The sequence below is a fragment of the Macaca mulatta genome, chromosome 4 (genome assembly GCF_049350105.2).
Source record: "Macaca mulatta isolate MMU2019108-1 chromosome 4, T2T-MMU8v2.0, whole genome shotgun sequence".
Lineage (NCBI taxonomy): Eukaryota > Metazoa > Chordata > Mammalia > Primates > Cercopithecidae > Macaca > Macaca mulatta.
In genome coordinates, this window is record NC_133409.1 from 176,296,972 (window position 1) to 176,312,900 (window position 15,929).

Consider the following 15,929-nt stretch of genomic DNA (forward strand, 5'->3'; position numbering starts at 1 on the left):
GGGCTGGGCACATTGAAGTGCTTAGTGAAGATTTGTTGAATACATTGCCATCCTCCTCCTTCCAGGTATGTATCTTATGAACTTAACGCCACAGAACTTCAAACGTATACATTTAATTGTAAATATCCTATAAATCTCCTTTTCAAGGAAGGAGCCAGTTATCAAAACTCTCTTTTGCCTTTTCTCTGCTGTTTCAATCTGTTCAGGCTGCTATAACAAAGCTACCTTAAAGGGGGCGGCTTATAAACAACAGAAATCTATTTCTCACAGTTCTGGAGACTGAGAAGTCCAAGATCAAGGTACCGGCAGATGTGGTGTCTGGTGAGTGTCCGATTTCTATCTCATAAATGCTGTCTTCTCATCGTTTCTTCATGTGGTAGAAGGAGCAAGCATCTCTCTTACAAGGGCCCTAATCCCTTAGGGCAATGATTGTGCCAATGCACTCCAGCCTGGATGACAGAGTGGGACCCTGTCTCAAAAAGAAAAAAAGAAAAAAGAGAAAGAAAGCTAGCAGAGGCAGGCCATTGAGCTGAGCCACACAGGAAGGTGAGAAGGTAATCAGGTGGATGATGCAGGAAAAGGAGGGGAAGGGAAAATCGCAATGAGCCCCAGTGAGGACCCGCAGGTATGCATGGTCTTTTGCAGACACAAACTAGTTTTGTGTGGCTGAGGGACTGTAACATGCAGGCTTCACTAAGGAGAAAGAAGGGAGCAAGAACCTGGGAGGAGATACCCTATTCCAAGACCAGCCTGTTGCAGGTTGGGCTGTCTACATGCTGAGATGGAGTTTACGAGCAATCTAGGCCAATGAAGGGTAGGGGAAAGCAGGGCTGAATAGAGGTAGACTTTGAATTGCACCTGAGACCTCACAAAGCTTCAGCCAACCTAGTAGTGGGGCTCATCCACCTCCTTGCTTTGGGTGTCTTGGGAGAGCGGTGCATCTAATGGCAAGTGGGGAAGTCCGGCCCCACCTCCCACCCTCCACCGGCTGTCTAGTCTGCTTCAAGTTCTTTTTGGAAGGTCCTGGTTGGGATGGTGGCATCCACTGAGGCTCTCATTAACCCCTCTGTGACAGTGAACATGGGCACTACACCTGGACCAAGACCCAACTGGGGTCAAGAGACTCACATTGTGAAATCTACAGGCCAGCTCTGTATGGCTCTGGCACTGTGCATGTTACCTGGAAGTTGTGGGATGCTGTTCGTAGCCCGAGGGCAGCACCCACCCTCCCTCGCACACCCCTTGACTTGGTTACAAACACATGGTTGAGCTCTGTGCTCCCCTCCCTGTTCTCTCATCACTGAATGATTGACAGGCTGTCATATTTGACATTTCTGATGGCCCATAGGAGAGCTGTGAGCACCACATGAAGGACACACCGGGATGTAGTCCAGCTCCAGGGTGCATCCACTACAAAGAAAAGCTTGCCTGAGGGTTGTTTGTTTCAGAAGCTGGGTAAGGATGAAGCATGGCAGGGCGCACGGGACAGAATTGTGATTCATTTTCTCTTATTATCAGGCCCTGCCAAAGACACATCCTGCTTTCTAACATCACACTGCCTGGGTGAATGCACAAGCATTTGCTAGCTGTGTGGCTTTGGTCAAGTTACTTGACTTCTCTGTGCTGCAGTTTCATCACATTTAAAACAGCAACAGTAACAAATGACAATGATAACTTGGTAGAGCTGTGGAAATCATTAGGAAGGTTAAATGTCTTAAGACTAAAGTGCTCAGAATGAGGTCTAACATGCTAGAAAAGTTAGCTCTTACCATGAATATTTTAAAGCCACATAAAGATACAACCCTGGCCAGGTGCAGTGGCTCATGCCTGTAATCCCAGCACTTTGGGAGGCCGAAGCGGGTGGATCACTTGAGGTCAGGAGTTTAAGACCAGCCTGGCCAACATGGTGAAAACCTGTCTCTACTAAATACAAAAATTAGCTGGACATCGTGGTGTGCGCCTGTAGTCCCAGCTATTCGGGAGGCTGAGGCAGGAGAATTGCTTGAACCCAGGAGGCAGAGGTTGCAGTGAGTCGAGATCATGCCACTGCATTCCAGCCTGGGCAACAGAGTGAGACTCTGTCAGAAAAAAAAAAAAAAAAAAAAAAAAAAAAAAAAGATGCATGGAAGGCCTTAGAGACTTCTGGGAAGAAAAGGGGATGTGCTGGGAGGAGAGAGACGGGAATGGATGTGATACTGAATTCCTTCCCTTCTTCTAGTTTTTGTGTATGTCACGTGCCCAGTGCTGTGTGAAGATGTGGGATTGCCCAAATACAAAACAGTCTCTGCTTCTGAGGTTTCACAGTTTAGCGGGGGAACATACAAGCATCGTAAAACATCTCAATGCAGTGGCCTATGTGCTGTATCCGAGGTCTTTAAAGATGGCCATGGGAAGCAACTGTCTGGCCAGGAAGGCTTTGAAAGGGAGCATGTCACAGGGTGAGGAAGAGTTCAGTGGTGGGGAGAGAGGAGGACATCTCAGATGGAGGATGGAGAGGGGAAGAAGGAGAGAAGGTGTGGAAGAGCTTGGGCTGCTCAGCCGAGGGAGAAGTTGCCTGTAGTGGAACAGAGAGAGGTGAAGGTGATATCCCCACAGGCCAGCTGGCACCAGGCTGCCCAGAGTCCTGAAATGCCAAGCTGGGAGTTGGGACTTCACACTGATGGCAAAGGGCAAAGGACAGGGGCGAGATGTGATCGGATGCAGCGTCTGGGAAGACTTCTCTGACTTCAGGGCGATGCGGAGAATGTGTCAGAACGGGGCAGAAAATGGGGCTGGCTAATAAACGCTCACGAGGCTCCTTCACTGTTGGGGTGCGGGGCCCCTTTCCCTTCCTGCTTAGATCCTCGTTACTCAAAGCGAGGTCTGTGGAGTGGCAGGGCTCGCCAGAGCCAGCACCACCTGCCAGCCAACAGAGATGCAGTGTCTCAGGCCCCCTCCAGACCTGCCTTTCAACAAGATCCCCAGGGCACTCGAAGCGACTGGGCCACATTGCACATTTAGGTTCTGAGTGTTTGGCCCTCACTCTGTGGCTGGAAGGTGGAGTTGAAGGAAGAAGCAGAGCACAGGGCTTTTGGGCCGAGGGTTGCTGGACCCCTGCAACGTTGGGACTGCTCATCTGTGGCTTTCTCCCACGGCTTCTCTCAGTCAGGGCATTCGTACCTGCCAACCAGCACACAGACGTGTTTCCAGATGTTTCTCTGCTCATCGAGTGCTTAAAAATCGTCATTATCAGATTCTCATGTCCAGCCTAAGGCCACGTGGAAAGTTATAAGCTGTTCCCGCAGTTCCTATCCTGGCAGGCCTTCTGCATTACATTAACAGCCCCACTCATGGTCCTGATTTTCCAAGCCTTTTTCTACTCTACCCTTCCAGAAGTTTCCCAACTTGCCTCTAGGTCTTTTTTAGGGGGCGGGGAGGATCTTTTAAAACAATTCTTTAATTTGCCAGCACCCTTGCAGTTCATAAACAAACAAGAAGAAAGCGTTCCTCCTTGTCTAGGATGTAGGCATATTAACCTCAGAGAAATAAGATTGTGGATCTTGGGAGAAGGAAAAGCCACATCCTGATATTGGGGTGCTGCTTTCCCCTGGCTCGCACCCAAAGGCCAATGCATAAGAGCTAACCATTGTATTGCCCCAAATAAGTAGGCCTCTAGGCTTCAAAGACTTTTTTTGGAGACAGGGTCTGGCTGTTGCCCAGGCTGGAATGCAGTGGCACGATCTCGGCTGACTACAGCCTTTGCCTCCCGGACTCAAGCCATCCCACCTCAGCCTCCTGAGTAGCTGGGACTACAGGTGTACACCACAATGCCCAGCTAATTGTTTCTTTTTTTTTTTCCTTTGGTAGAGATGGGGTTTTGCTATATTGCCCAGACTGATCTCGAACTCCTGGGCTTAAGTGATCCTCCCACCTCAGCCTCCCAAAGTGCTGGATTACCACCTCGCCCAGCCCAAAGACCTTTTATAAAAGCTGAAAATATAGCTTGCAGCCTTGCACTGTGCTTTTCTCAAACTACTGTAGAATTGGTATGATATTTCAGTGTACTGTAGAGGAAGAGCCAGGGAAATCATGAGAATTCTTTTCTCTAACTTCCTGTGATAATTATTTTATATATATCTGCAAATCCACCTGGGTGTATCCTACCAAGTCAAACCCAGAACCGGATAGCTCATCACAGGACATCCAAGTTCAACATACTGTTCTCCCAGAATGAATGTTCTACCAAACAGTTAATCATTCTTTCATTCCAACTCAGGAAAGGAAAGAGAGATGAAGGAAACTGGGGGGAGGAGCAGAACTTTCTTTTTCTAATGTATCAAGGGTAAATCTTAAAGAGACAAGCCTATAACCTATTCCAACAAAGACATCCTAACAAATACTTTGACATTAAAGCAAATCAAAAAAGGATTATAACCTACTATAGCACAGTGGGTAGGCCAGGGTCTCTCAGCTTTGGCACTATGGCCATTGGAGGCTGTGTGATTCTTTGTGGAGGGGGCTGGTGTGGGAGGCTTACAGCATCTTGCCTCAACCCACTGCATGCCAGTCGTATTTCCTCAATCGTGACAACCCGGTGTCCCTAGACATTGCCAAAGTTACCCTCGGTCAAGATCAACTGGATTAGACTAAAGAATTAAAGAAAGGGCTGGCTGGATTCACACCCCAGCTCTGCCACTGACCAGCTCTATGATCTTGAAAAAGTCTCTTAGTCTCTCTCGAGCTCAATTTCTTCATCTATAAAGATGGGGATACCTGACAGGATTACTATAGGATTAAGTACTTTAGTATGCATCATTTCGTACATAGCAAGTGTTCCATACCTACTATTTTGGGCATGATCGTGATGTCCTCTCACCTGAGGTAAAATATTGGAACCAATAAACTAGAATGACTCATTGATAAGAAGATTAAAGACACACACCACATCTTACATTATCACATGGGGACAAAAGCATTGGTTTGCCCTACATTCACACCCAGCTGAAAGAAAAGCACTACACACATCGGATTAGCAGAGAAGCTCTACAAATTCTGAAGGAGTCAAACAGCCTTAATAAGGGTGCTGAACTTAACCTTAGAAATCTGGAAAACAACAGGGCACAGTGTATACAGCGAAAAAAGAACAGAGGGCCTTTTAGAAGAGCTACAAGCCTAAAGCAAAATCCTCCCTTTCTGTAAAAAACCCTGCTGTCTCACTTAAGCGCCTCACTTAGAAAGTGCCTGCAAGATCTGAAGTGACTGGCCATCTTTGCTGAAGAATACCGGGTCTCCTCCTGGAAGTTCTGACTTTCATAGGATCCTTGAGGACAGAAGCAGAAGCATCACAGCGTTCTCTAAGGTGTTGACCCAAGAGCTCTGGCAGAGCCTGGGGCTGGGGAGTGCTGTGGAAATAGAGTTGAAATTGATGGAAGAGCCCTCAGCTTTTGGTTGATTTCATTATGGATGCATAGATCAAGCAAGATGTGAACTTTAAATTGATTGCAACACGTTGTGTTATCAGTGTGTTCTCTGCTTATTTAATTTCTGTCTGATCTTATCTTAGGTTTCCCAAGATGCTTCTGAAGATTTTCATGTGCACAGCCTAAATCACATTATCTTTTCTCCTGCCAATATTCCATGTTCCCAGAACGTGTGGAGATGGGGAAAAGTTTTATATAGCACAAATTAGTACTTTTGGGGCCTCTCCCTTGCCTGTAGCAAATTCCTTAGGGGTTGAAAGAAAAAAGTCTCTATCAAGTTCTCCTTGTTCTTCTTCTTTTTTTTTTTTGGTATATCTTTAATGGACACGATCATCCCAAGGCCTTGTTTTATTTTCACATATTACTCATCTATGTATTCATTTTACATTTCATTTTATCTTGTATTTAAGTCTTCCAATTTCAATGTCAACTTAAGTGTTATCAGGGTTACTTTTTATGTCAAAAGGCTCAGAAATACAGATGTATGGCTTTACCCAGGCCTTTCCCTCCCCTCCCCCCGCCGGACACACTGTTATTAGTCAGGATCCTGGTAAAAAAAAAAGACAGTTGAACCAGAAAGACTATTAATGAAGCACTTTGAGCAGAGTTAAGGGAACGAGCCTGGGGTGGTGACGCACCTGGAACCAGGAATAGTGAGAAGCTCTAATCCCCATGCCCAACGTGGGGGGTGAGGACAGAATTGTCAGAATCTGATAAGAAATGAGCCTCCAGCAGGAGGGCAGCCACATGGGGACACAGCCACCAGCAGCCCCTAGAGAGCCACAAGGGAGCAGGAGAATAATCACTCTTACTGCTGTCCTCTCTCACTTTTTGATTTCCTGATAGTGCTTCCATTTGGCCAGTCTGGATGGTCCAGTCCAGGGAGTTTAGCCTCCCTGACCCAGAGAAGGGCAGAGAATGAGTTTATTTCTCTATCTCCCACACTGCACCGATTCACAGAGAACAGATCTGGAATGAGGCAGGGATAAGGCACAAACAGAATAACCAACATCAACCTCTTCTTCATTCCTGATTGTTGAAATTCTCATTAGGCTGTCAATAGGTGAGCAATTCTCAGTAGATCATCAGTGGTGATGGTGTGTGACAATGCATACCAGCTCTATTCTTGTGACGAAATCCATGTTAGGCATTTGTTGGGAATATGGGGTTTTTTTTTTTTTTTTCCTTCAGTTTAGGAAACTTCTCTTTCTTCTGCTTGATCAGCCTTGTGTCTGTGTACAAAGTGGATGGCTATCTTAGAGGCCTTAATGCTCATAAGAGAGAATTTGTTAGAAACGGTCCTTCTCAATCTCCATCCCAGATCTACGGAACCAGGAACTCTGAGGCTGGGGCCCATACATTGATGGGAACGAGCCCCCCAGGCGACTCTGACACATGCTCAGGTTTGAGAAGCACTGGACTAGCTACCGTGTAGAACTTCTGTGACGCTTCTCACTCCGCTTTCTGCTCCAGGTGTTGCTGTGGCAATCAGCAGCACACAGTGTAGCTGGGTAAACCTTACCTCAGCTACACCCTATCTCTATTTTCTGCCCCTGGGCTCCTTTACTCCAACAGTGGGGGGTCACTGAGGGGGTCTGCTCAGCTGTTCCGAGCTTGGGCAAACCTGGAAAGGCTGAGGAGTGAATTAACAGCCCAGGGCAGCCCTGGGCCCACGGAGGATGGGAGCCAGGGGATAGATTGCTCCCCACGCTCCTGGGATGGAGGCGCATTCTAAGTGGCTCCTCAGAGGGACTCAGCCAGGGATGGGTGCAGTGGTTCATGCCTATAATCCCAGCACTTTGGGAGGTCAAAGCGGGAGGATCGCCTGAGGCTAGGAGTTTGAGACCATCCTGGGCAACATAGTGAGAGCCCATCTCTACAACTGTGGTGTGTACCTGTAATCCCAGCTACTCAGAAGGCTGAGGCAAGGGGATCACTGGAGCCCAGAAGTTCGAGGCTGCAGTGAGCTGTGATTGTACCACTGCGCTCCAGGCTGAGTGACAGAGCAAGATCTTGCCTCTTAAAAAAACAAAGAGGGTCGCAGTGGGACCGAGCCCCATTTACCCGAAGCACTGACCTGTGCAGGAATACCCTTTCAGATTGTCTGTCCCCTTTTCAAGTTTCTTCATTTTTGTTTCCTGGGATTACTTCCCAAAATAAACTTACTTCACGCAAAACCCTTGTTTCAGGCTTTATTTCTTGGGGTGAAAACCAAGCTAAAAGAAATGTTCATTCCTTAGCCTTTACCAACATTTTGTTAACCTTTTAAGGATCAGTTCAAATATCAAAACTTCCATCTTCCCAGTTAGAATAAAATATTCCCTTCCTCATGCTTCCCTAGCACTTATTTTTGCCATCACAGCAGCGACCATAGTCTGTCTGGAGATACGGTTCTGTAGCTATCTGTCTCCCCAGCTAGACTAGTGTTCTTGAGATCACAGTGTCTGTGCGTTCCAGGAACACTGCCCTTCCCCAACCCTACCGGGTTTTTGGACAGTGCTGAGCACAATAAATGTCTGCTGAATTTAACAGAATGTCAGAGTCACGTCTGATAGCTTTTAAGTCATGTCATAATGCTTACAGCTCATCTAACTTGGAAAAGTGATATTTTTTATTGCTATGGTCCTGGAACTCAGGCTTTCTCTTTCAGCTATTTTCAGCCCAGTTGTTGCTTAAAAATGAGTTGCAATTGGTTGTGTCCATTCAGGGCAGTTAGGGCCAGCTCATGGGCATGCCACCTGTGATGCTGCACAGGGCCTTGTCCCCGCAGGGTCCCTGCACTTGCTTAGTGCTCTGCTGTTGACATCTTGATGTTCTTAATATGTATATATTTTTTTTTTCCTGAGACGGAGTCTTGCTTTGTCACCCAGGTTGGAGTGCAGTGATACGATCAAGGCTCACTGCAACCTTTGCCTCCCGGGTTCAAGTGATTCTCCCGCCTCAGCCTCTCAAGTAGCAGGGATTACAGGTGCCCACCACCACACCTGGCTAATTTTTGTATTTTTAATGAAGATGGGGTTTCACTATGTTGGCCAGGCTGGTCTCGAACTACTGACCTCTGGTGATCTGCCCACCTCGGCCTCCCAAAGTGCTGGGATTACAGGCATGAACCACTACACTAGACCTCTTAATAATTTTACCTGTGAACTTGTAGTTGATGCGCGAAGTCCCATGGGACAATGGAGATCCAAGTGTGCAGAGGAGATCTACGCAGTGTGTGCGTCCTCCTTCCCTGCTGCCCATCCACAGTGTTTGGGATGCCCCATGAGCACAGAATTCCAGGGGCCCCAGGATACAGGGGAGTCAGTGAGAGCACTGGGGCTCAAAGCAAGCACAAGGTAAGACGTGAAGGCCACAACTGAATCATAGGGAAGGGAGAGTAAGTAAGAAAGTAGGTAGGTAGGGAGGAGAGTGGCAATGCTTTCCATTAGAACCAGGATGTGCTTCAAATGCACAAAGAAGGCAACAGCATTCTAATAAACACTAATGACCAAGGAAGGTTGCCGTGTCCTTTCTCATGCATGTTACTTATTTTCCTGTATTAGCCAACCAGTTATGCTGGAAATAATGACATAGAAGACAAGGAAAAGATAGGAACTCCTCATTCCCTCTCTTTTGTGTTTCCTTACACCTCAGTAAGCTGAAGGTAGTGTTTGTGAAATGTGCACATATCAAGAAGTGAAATTAAAAGTTTGGCCAATTTTATGGAGTGTTTTCACTGTTTGGGAAAGAACAAAATACATACATGTATGAGCTGCAAAATATGAATTGTACACTTGTGGTGGTTCTGCATGCCATTTGAATGTTCTAGTAATCTGCATTTAAAATTGTCCTTGCACCATTTAAAGATGAGTGGGAAGATTTAAATACATTCATGCACAGAAATAATGAAGAAATATTCATACTAATTCAAAAAGAAATTTTTGAAAAGTAATACAAGAGAATTGCTTGAACCCGGAAGACGGAGGTTGCAGTGAGCTGAGATCGCGTCACTGCACTCCAGCCTGGGTGACAGAGTGAGACTCCACCTCAAAAAAACATATATATGGACCAAACTTTATGTGTATGCACATGCAACCTATACTTTTAAATACTATAATGAGCTTGAGTAAATGAGAAATATCTGTGAGGTGAGCTACTTCTCCTCCCAATTAGAATGTGCCAGCCTTTGGGAATGCAAAAATCAAAGCTATCGTCTCTGCCTAAGGACTTTACAGGTTATCAAGGGATTTAGACAAGCAACTCAACCCTCAGAGAAGAGGCTGATGAGAACACAGGGATGGGGCAGAGTGAGCCGGCATCTCCGTGTGACTTGGATGGTGTCTTATTTAACTCTGACCACCAACCACCCTCTAACATGGTCCTGGCACAAAGTAGGCACTCGATAAACTAGAAGAATGAATTAAATTCAGGGTAGCTTCCTGGAGGAGGTGACTTGTTAACTGGAAGTCCAGTATGTGGGTTTCTGTCTGCAGACATCACCATGCAGTTGTGAATGAACTGGACAAGGAGTGACTTAGGTGACCCATCTCCTAGGATGGCAATATTTGTGTCCAAAATCAGTGGAAAAGGAAACACTGGTGTAGACCAGGCATGGTGGCTCACACCTGTAATCCCAGAACTTTGGGAGGCAGAGGTGGGAGGATCACTGGAGCCTAGGGGTTGCAGATCAGTCTGGGCAACATCGTAAGACTCCATCTTTACAAAAGTAAAAAATTTAGCTCAGCGTGGCGGTGCACACCTGTTGTTCCAGCAATTCAAAAGGCTGAGGTGGGCGGATCCCTTGAGCCTGGGATGTTGAGGCTGTCGAGAGCTGTGATAGTGTCACTTTCTCCAACCTTGGTGACAGAGTGAGGTTGGTGGTGGCGTGTGCCTGTAGTCCCTACTCCAAAGGAGGCTGAGGTAGGAGGATAGCTTGAGCTTAGGAGTTAGAATCTAGCCTGGGCAACACAGTGAGACCTTGTTTCTATTAAAAAAACAAAACAAAACAAAAACCCAAAAACGCCGGGGCCCATTCCTGCCTTATGTGTTACACACAGGATTCACAAGGATAGTGTGTAATTTGTCATTATAAATGTTATGACTAAAAATTAGAAAAGCCTTTGTGTATTCCTTACACAGATGTAATATCTTTCCACTCCTTGCATTTAATAATTCATCCATATAACCTCTTCTTTTTCCCATGCATTTTATATTTCTTTGCCACAAAAGACTGAACAACTTTCACCCCTGGAAGAAAAACTTGTTCATCAAGTACCCCCACCGCCCCTGGCTTTTTTTTTTTTTTTTTTCAGATGGTCCCAGGACTCCTGGAAGATGGTATGTGGCAATAACTGTCACCCAGAGCCACCAAAGCACTTCACCTGCTCTGCCTTGGAGCGCTTCTGCGGGGTGTCACTGCTATTTGTATGTTAATTAGACTGGGGGTTCCCTGAGAGTCGCCTGTGTCTACGTGACCCCTGTGTCTCCCCCGGGATCCAGCACAATGTCCACTACACCAGAGCAGCAAAATGAATGGGGCTGGTTGAATGAATAAGCTAAGGCCAGCTAACTGCTCTCAAGCGCCTTTAATTATGGTCTTTGGTGCCCTCTTACCGCTTCATCTTATTTATCACTCTTTTCCTGACACCTTCTAATATAGAATGCAGACACGAACACGTGTGCATGCACACACATGCATGCTGGCTTAATATATGCACAGGGGAAGCTGAATAAGAGATCTCGCTGGGACACTTCCACACTTGTTAAGACAGTTCCCAAAACACATTAAAAAATGATGGATTGTGCCGTCCCAGCTCCTTGTTCATTTTAGCGCGATAGAATTTCTTGATAGTGTCTGATTTCAGAGCACACCTGTAGACCTAGTGACAGCCTGGGCTCCTGGGTGGGTTTGGAAAAGCGCTTATTTGTTCTGAAGCTAAAATTAAACTGCAAGTTTTTACATGTTGTTTAGCGGCAGCAGCTGATGCAAATCTTTGTCAACACAGAACTTTTCACACCTCAGGTTTCAACTACAGTAAGTGGATTACTATGTAAGACTGGCACTGGGTTTTTGGCATTGAAAATGAATGAACTAGCTTGGAGAAATTAAAAGTCATGCTCTTTATCTTCCTTTGAGTTACAGTCTTTTAGTTTTAAGAATTTTCAGAATTTGGGCCACTTTTGTTCTTTTGCAGCACTTTTGAGTTTCCTCGTTCCAGCCAGGACGCCTGGATGGAAATGAGAAGCGGCCAGTGCTTGTGTTGGTGAGGCGATCATCTTTCCTGGAGAGGGAAGTGTCATTGTCTGGAGTCTGAAACGCTAATCTCGCCATGCTCTAGTTTGCTGTCCTGGAAGTTCCAGTCTTTGCATTGCAGCTCCCTGTCCTTGGCCCATGTGGTTTTTGTAGCTGGCATATCCTTTTGTCTTTTTGCTGTGTCCCTCATTGCCCATCCTTGACAAAACATCCTGTTCTCAGTGAAAGATCCAGGATGAACTCATGGGAAGCCCTGCTCACTATACAAGGTCCCTCCCAGTGTCACACGCTTTTTTTGGATGACAACCCCTTTTGCACAATTTTTCATACAATCAGCAGGAAAAAATCTCTCTCTGCACATCCCATGACTTAGACAGCTATGGGCCTCAAAAATAAGATGGGAACTAGAATGTAGGGCAAGATTAAAAAAAAAAAGGCACTGCTTAAAATCAAAGCTAATGAGACTTTCACACCACCAATGGGATGAGCTGCATGCGGGAAAACCACCGATAGTTATGTGGCCTACGTGCTGTTGTTATTTATGGTTATTAGGACAATTACAAATTTTTTGGACATTCAGCTCTTAGCAAGCATTTTTAGAGTTTATTATGTGTTTATTTCTATTAAAGACTTAATTTTTTAAGAGGAATTTTAGGTTCACAGAATTCAGAGGAAGGAAGAGAGAGTTCCCTGCCCCCACTTACTATCCCCTGCCCCTGCCCCTGCCCCGCACCCCTTATCAACAACCCTTACCGAATGGCACATTTGTTACAATCAATGAATCTACACAGATTTGTCATTATCACCCAAAGTCCATAGTGTACATGAGGGTTCACTTTTGTTGCTATAAAGTATTTTTCTTGAAACAAGGTTTTGCTCTGTTGCCCAGGCTGGAATACAGTGGCATGAACACAGCTCACTACAGCCTCAACCTCCCAGGCTCTAGTGATTCTCCCACCTCAACTTCCCAAGTAGCTGGGACCACAGGCACACACCACCAGGCCGGGTTAATTTTTTTTTTTTTTTTTGAGATGGAGTCTGCCTTCTCCCCAGGCTGGAGTGCAGTGGCGTGATCTCGGCTCACTGCAACCTCCGCCTTCTGGGTTCAAGCGATTCTCCTGCCTCAGACTTCTGAGTAGCTGAAACTACAGGCGCCCACCACTACACTAGGCTAATTTTTGTATTTTTAGTAGAGACGGGGTTTCACCATATTGGCCAGGCTGGTCTCGAACTCCTGATTTTGTGATCCATGCACCTTGGCCTCCCAAAGTGCTGGAATTACGGGCATGAGCCACCATATCCAGCCTTATATTTTTTATACATGATGATCAACCTTTAACCAGAAGTAAGTAGGTTATAAATGAAGAAACTGAGGCGTATAGAGGTGAAGTACTTCTCTACAAGGACACCAGCTAGGATGTGGCAGAACTGGGACAAGAAACTAAGCCTCTGGGTGCTTCACACACTTTTAGGACTAAGGAAATTAAGGTCTTTCCTTAGATACCTTTAGGAAGCAGCCCTTCTTAAATGGGATCGACCACAAATAGTGCATCATCTTGTCACCATGGGCAAACAGTGGGGGCCTGAGCCTCCAGGGGTGCCGAACGGGAGGACACAGTTAAGAATAGTTACCTCCAGCCCTGTCAAAAGAGAAAGACATTGTGTTGAGCGAACATGAACATGCTGGTCACTAAAAACTGTTTATTCACTACCCCGGAAGAGATATTCTACCAGCCTCTATCTAATGCATCCTATCAGAAGAAGCAAATTCAGGGTCATTCGATTCCTTTCACTTCGGTTTGGTGTATCACACATATCTGGCTAAAAATTCCGCTTCATTGGCCGGGCGCTGGGGCTCACGCCTGTAATCCCAGCACTTTGGGCGGCCAAAGCGGGTGGATCACCTGAGGTTAGGAGTTCAAGACCAGTCTGGCCAACATGGAGACATCCCGCCTCTACTAAAAATACAAAATTAGCCGGGCGTGGTGGCACATGCCTGTAATCCCAGGTACTTGGGAGGCTGAGGCAGGAGAATCACTTGAACCCGGGAGGTGGAGGTTTTGGTGAGCCAAGATGGTGTCACTGCACTCCAGATGGGCAACAAGAGCAAAACTCCACCTCAAAAAAAAAAAAAAAAATTCTGCTTCATTAGTACACAGCAGGTGGAGGGGGGTATCCTAGCTATTGGACAAGAAAACTATAGTCATTGGAAAAGTCTGTTTTTTTGCTCTAAAATTAAGGCCATGGCTCTCTAGTTTGTAAATCAGGCTCTTGGTGAATTTCATTGGCACGAATTGATTCGCCAACACTAACTGACTCTCAGGTGAGCTAGACTTGACGGAGTTTCTGTGAGACTAAGCAAGAAATCTTCAACTCACGATGATCTTCTCAAGTGCAGCCTTCTGAGTTCCAGCTGAATCCACCAGCTCACCTGCTTCATTATGTGGTATGAAAAGACATCTGATTAGAGGGTCCACTGAAACAACACCCTCCCCACCAGCATTTTCCATTTGAAGAGAGCTTTGTAATCATCTAGTCTAATCCCTGACCCATTAGAGGTCCTATGGGACCTAGTGGTCACCTAAGGCAGCAGTGAGCTTGTGCCCTCAAACTGTATTCTCTTTGGGATAAGTCTAATTGTTAAAATTTGTTTTTCTTTATTTATCGAGTTGAAAATTTTCAGTCTGTAAGTTCATTTCTCCAGAGAAATGAACGGAGTAAATCTACTTCACCCACATGAACACCTTTTGAAATATTCGACTTGCAGGAATTATATACAAGATATAAACATTTCTTACAGCAAGTTTCTCTTTTCCCGAACCATTTAAGGGCTGTTCAGTTTAAGAGAAGAATGTGACTTTTGTATTGTAGGCAGAGAGTTAAATCTGACTGGAGCCAGAGTTGAGTTTAAGTGTTTTAACCTTCCATTATGTGGTGACTGTCAGGAACTGTGAAGGTTCTGAGATTTTACCCTATTTTCAAAGTTAACAAGTGAGCCTGCCACAGTTTCAGGATGCTGGCAGAAGACACGAGACTCCTGGTTTAGAGATAAAGGACAGTTTACTACTTACAGCAATAGCAGCAGCCTGAGTATCATCATTTTCTTGGGCTGATTCCCCAAACCCCAGTTTCCACAGGGCAGGCAAGCAGGGTCAGGTGTCCATTCCACATACATGGTGTGTTACAGGAGAGGAGCCCTGAGTTTAGGAAACCCCAATCTTTTATTATGGGCAGTAAGTAAACCTGCCAATCTTTGCCTGGGGGAAGACGTTATCTTTATTATACTGGACAGGAACCAAACCAGCCCTTTGCCCCAGAGGAAAGCACTACCTCTGTCTTCAAAGGCGGTTCTCTATGCAAACATCCTTGCAAAGGTTGGAGCAGAGGTAGTGCTTCTGCTTGCAAGAGAATCAGAAACAGGAGAGAGCCCTGGAGAACTGCCTCCTGTTAGCAGCCACCTTTGACTTCATTTCAACTATTCCATACAAATCTTTAAATCACCTACATCAGCACACTTATTTTTATAAACCTTCCACCAAACCAAAACTGTATGCCAAAAGATACAGGAGCTAGAAAGAAGAAAAGGGAAGGTGGGAGCTGAATTAATTCATTATTTCCCTGCTAAGTTTTACTTAAAACTTCCTCTGTTAAGTTCTTTTCATTCACATCCAAGAGGCTGTTTCTCCTCCATATAACGCAGATTTCTAGAAGTTGATTTCTAGCAATGCATGAATTCAACTGAAATCGTATTACGGACTATATGAAAACTAGAAGTTTTATATGACAAAAGATAAAATAAAGCATGTTATTAAAAGTCAAGTGAGAGACTTGGATAAAACTTCATGACTCTTTTTTTTTTTTGAGACGGAGTCTCGCTCTGTCGCCCAGACTGGAGTGCAGTGGTGCGATCTTGGCTCATTGCAAGCTCCACCTCCCGGGTTCACCATTCTCCTGCCTCCGCCTCCCGAGTAGCTGGGACTACAGGTGCCCACCACCATGCCTGTCTAATTTTTTTGTATTTTTAGTAGAGATGGGGTTTCACCGTGTTAGCCAGGATGGTCTCGATCTCCTGACCTAGTGACCCACCTGCCTCGGCCTCCCAAAGAGCTGGGATTACAGGCGTGAGCCACCGTGCCCAATGACTTTTTTTTTTAATAGACCAAAGATTAATATCCAGACTATTGCTCCTATGTTCCCTACTGCAAAAGAAAATCAAAACCAAACAACAACAACAA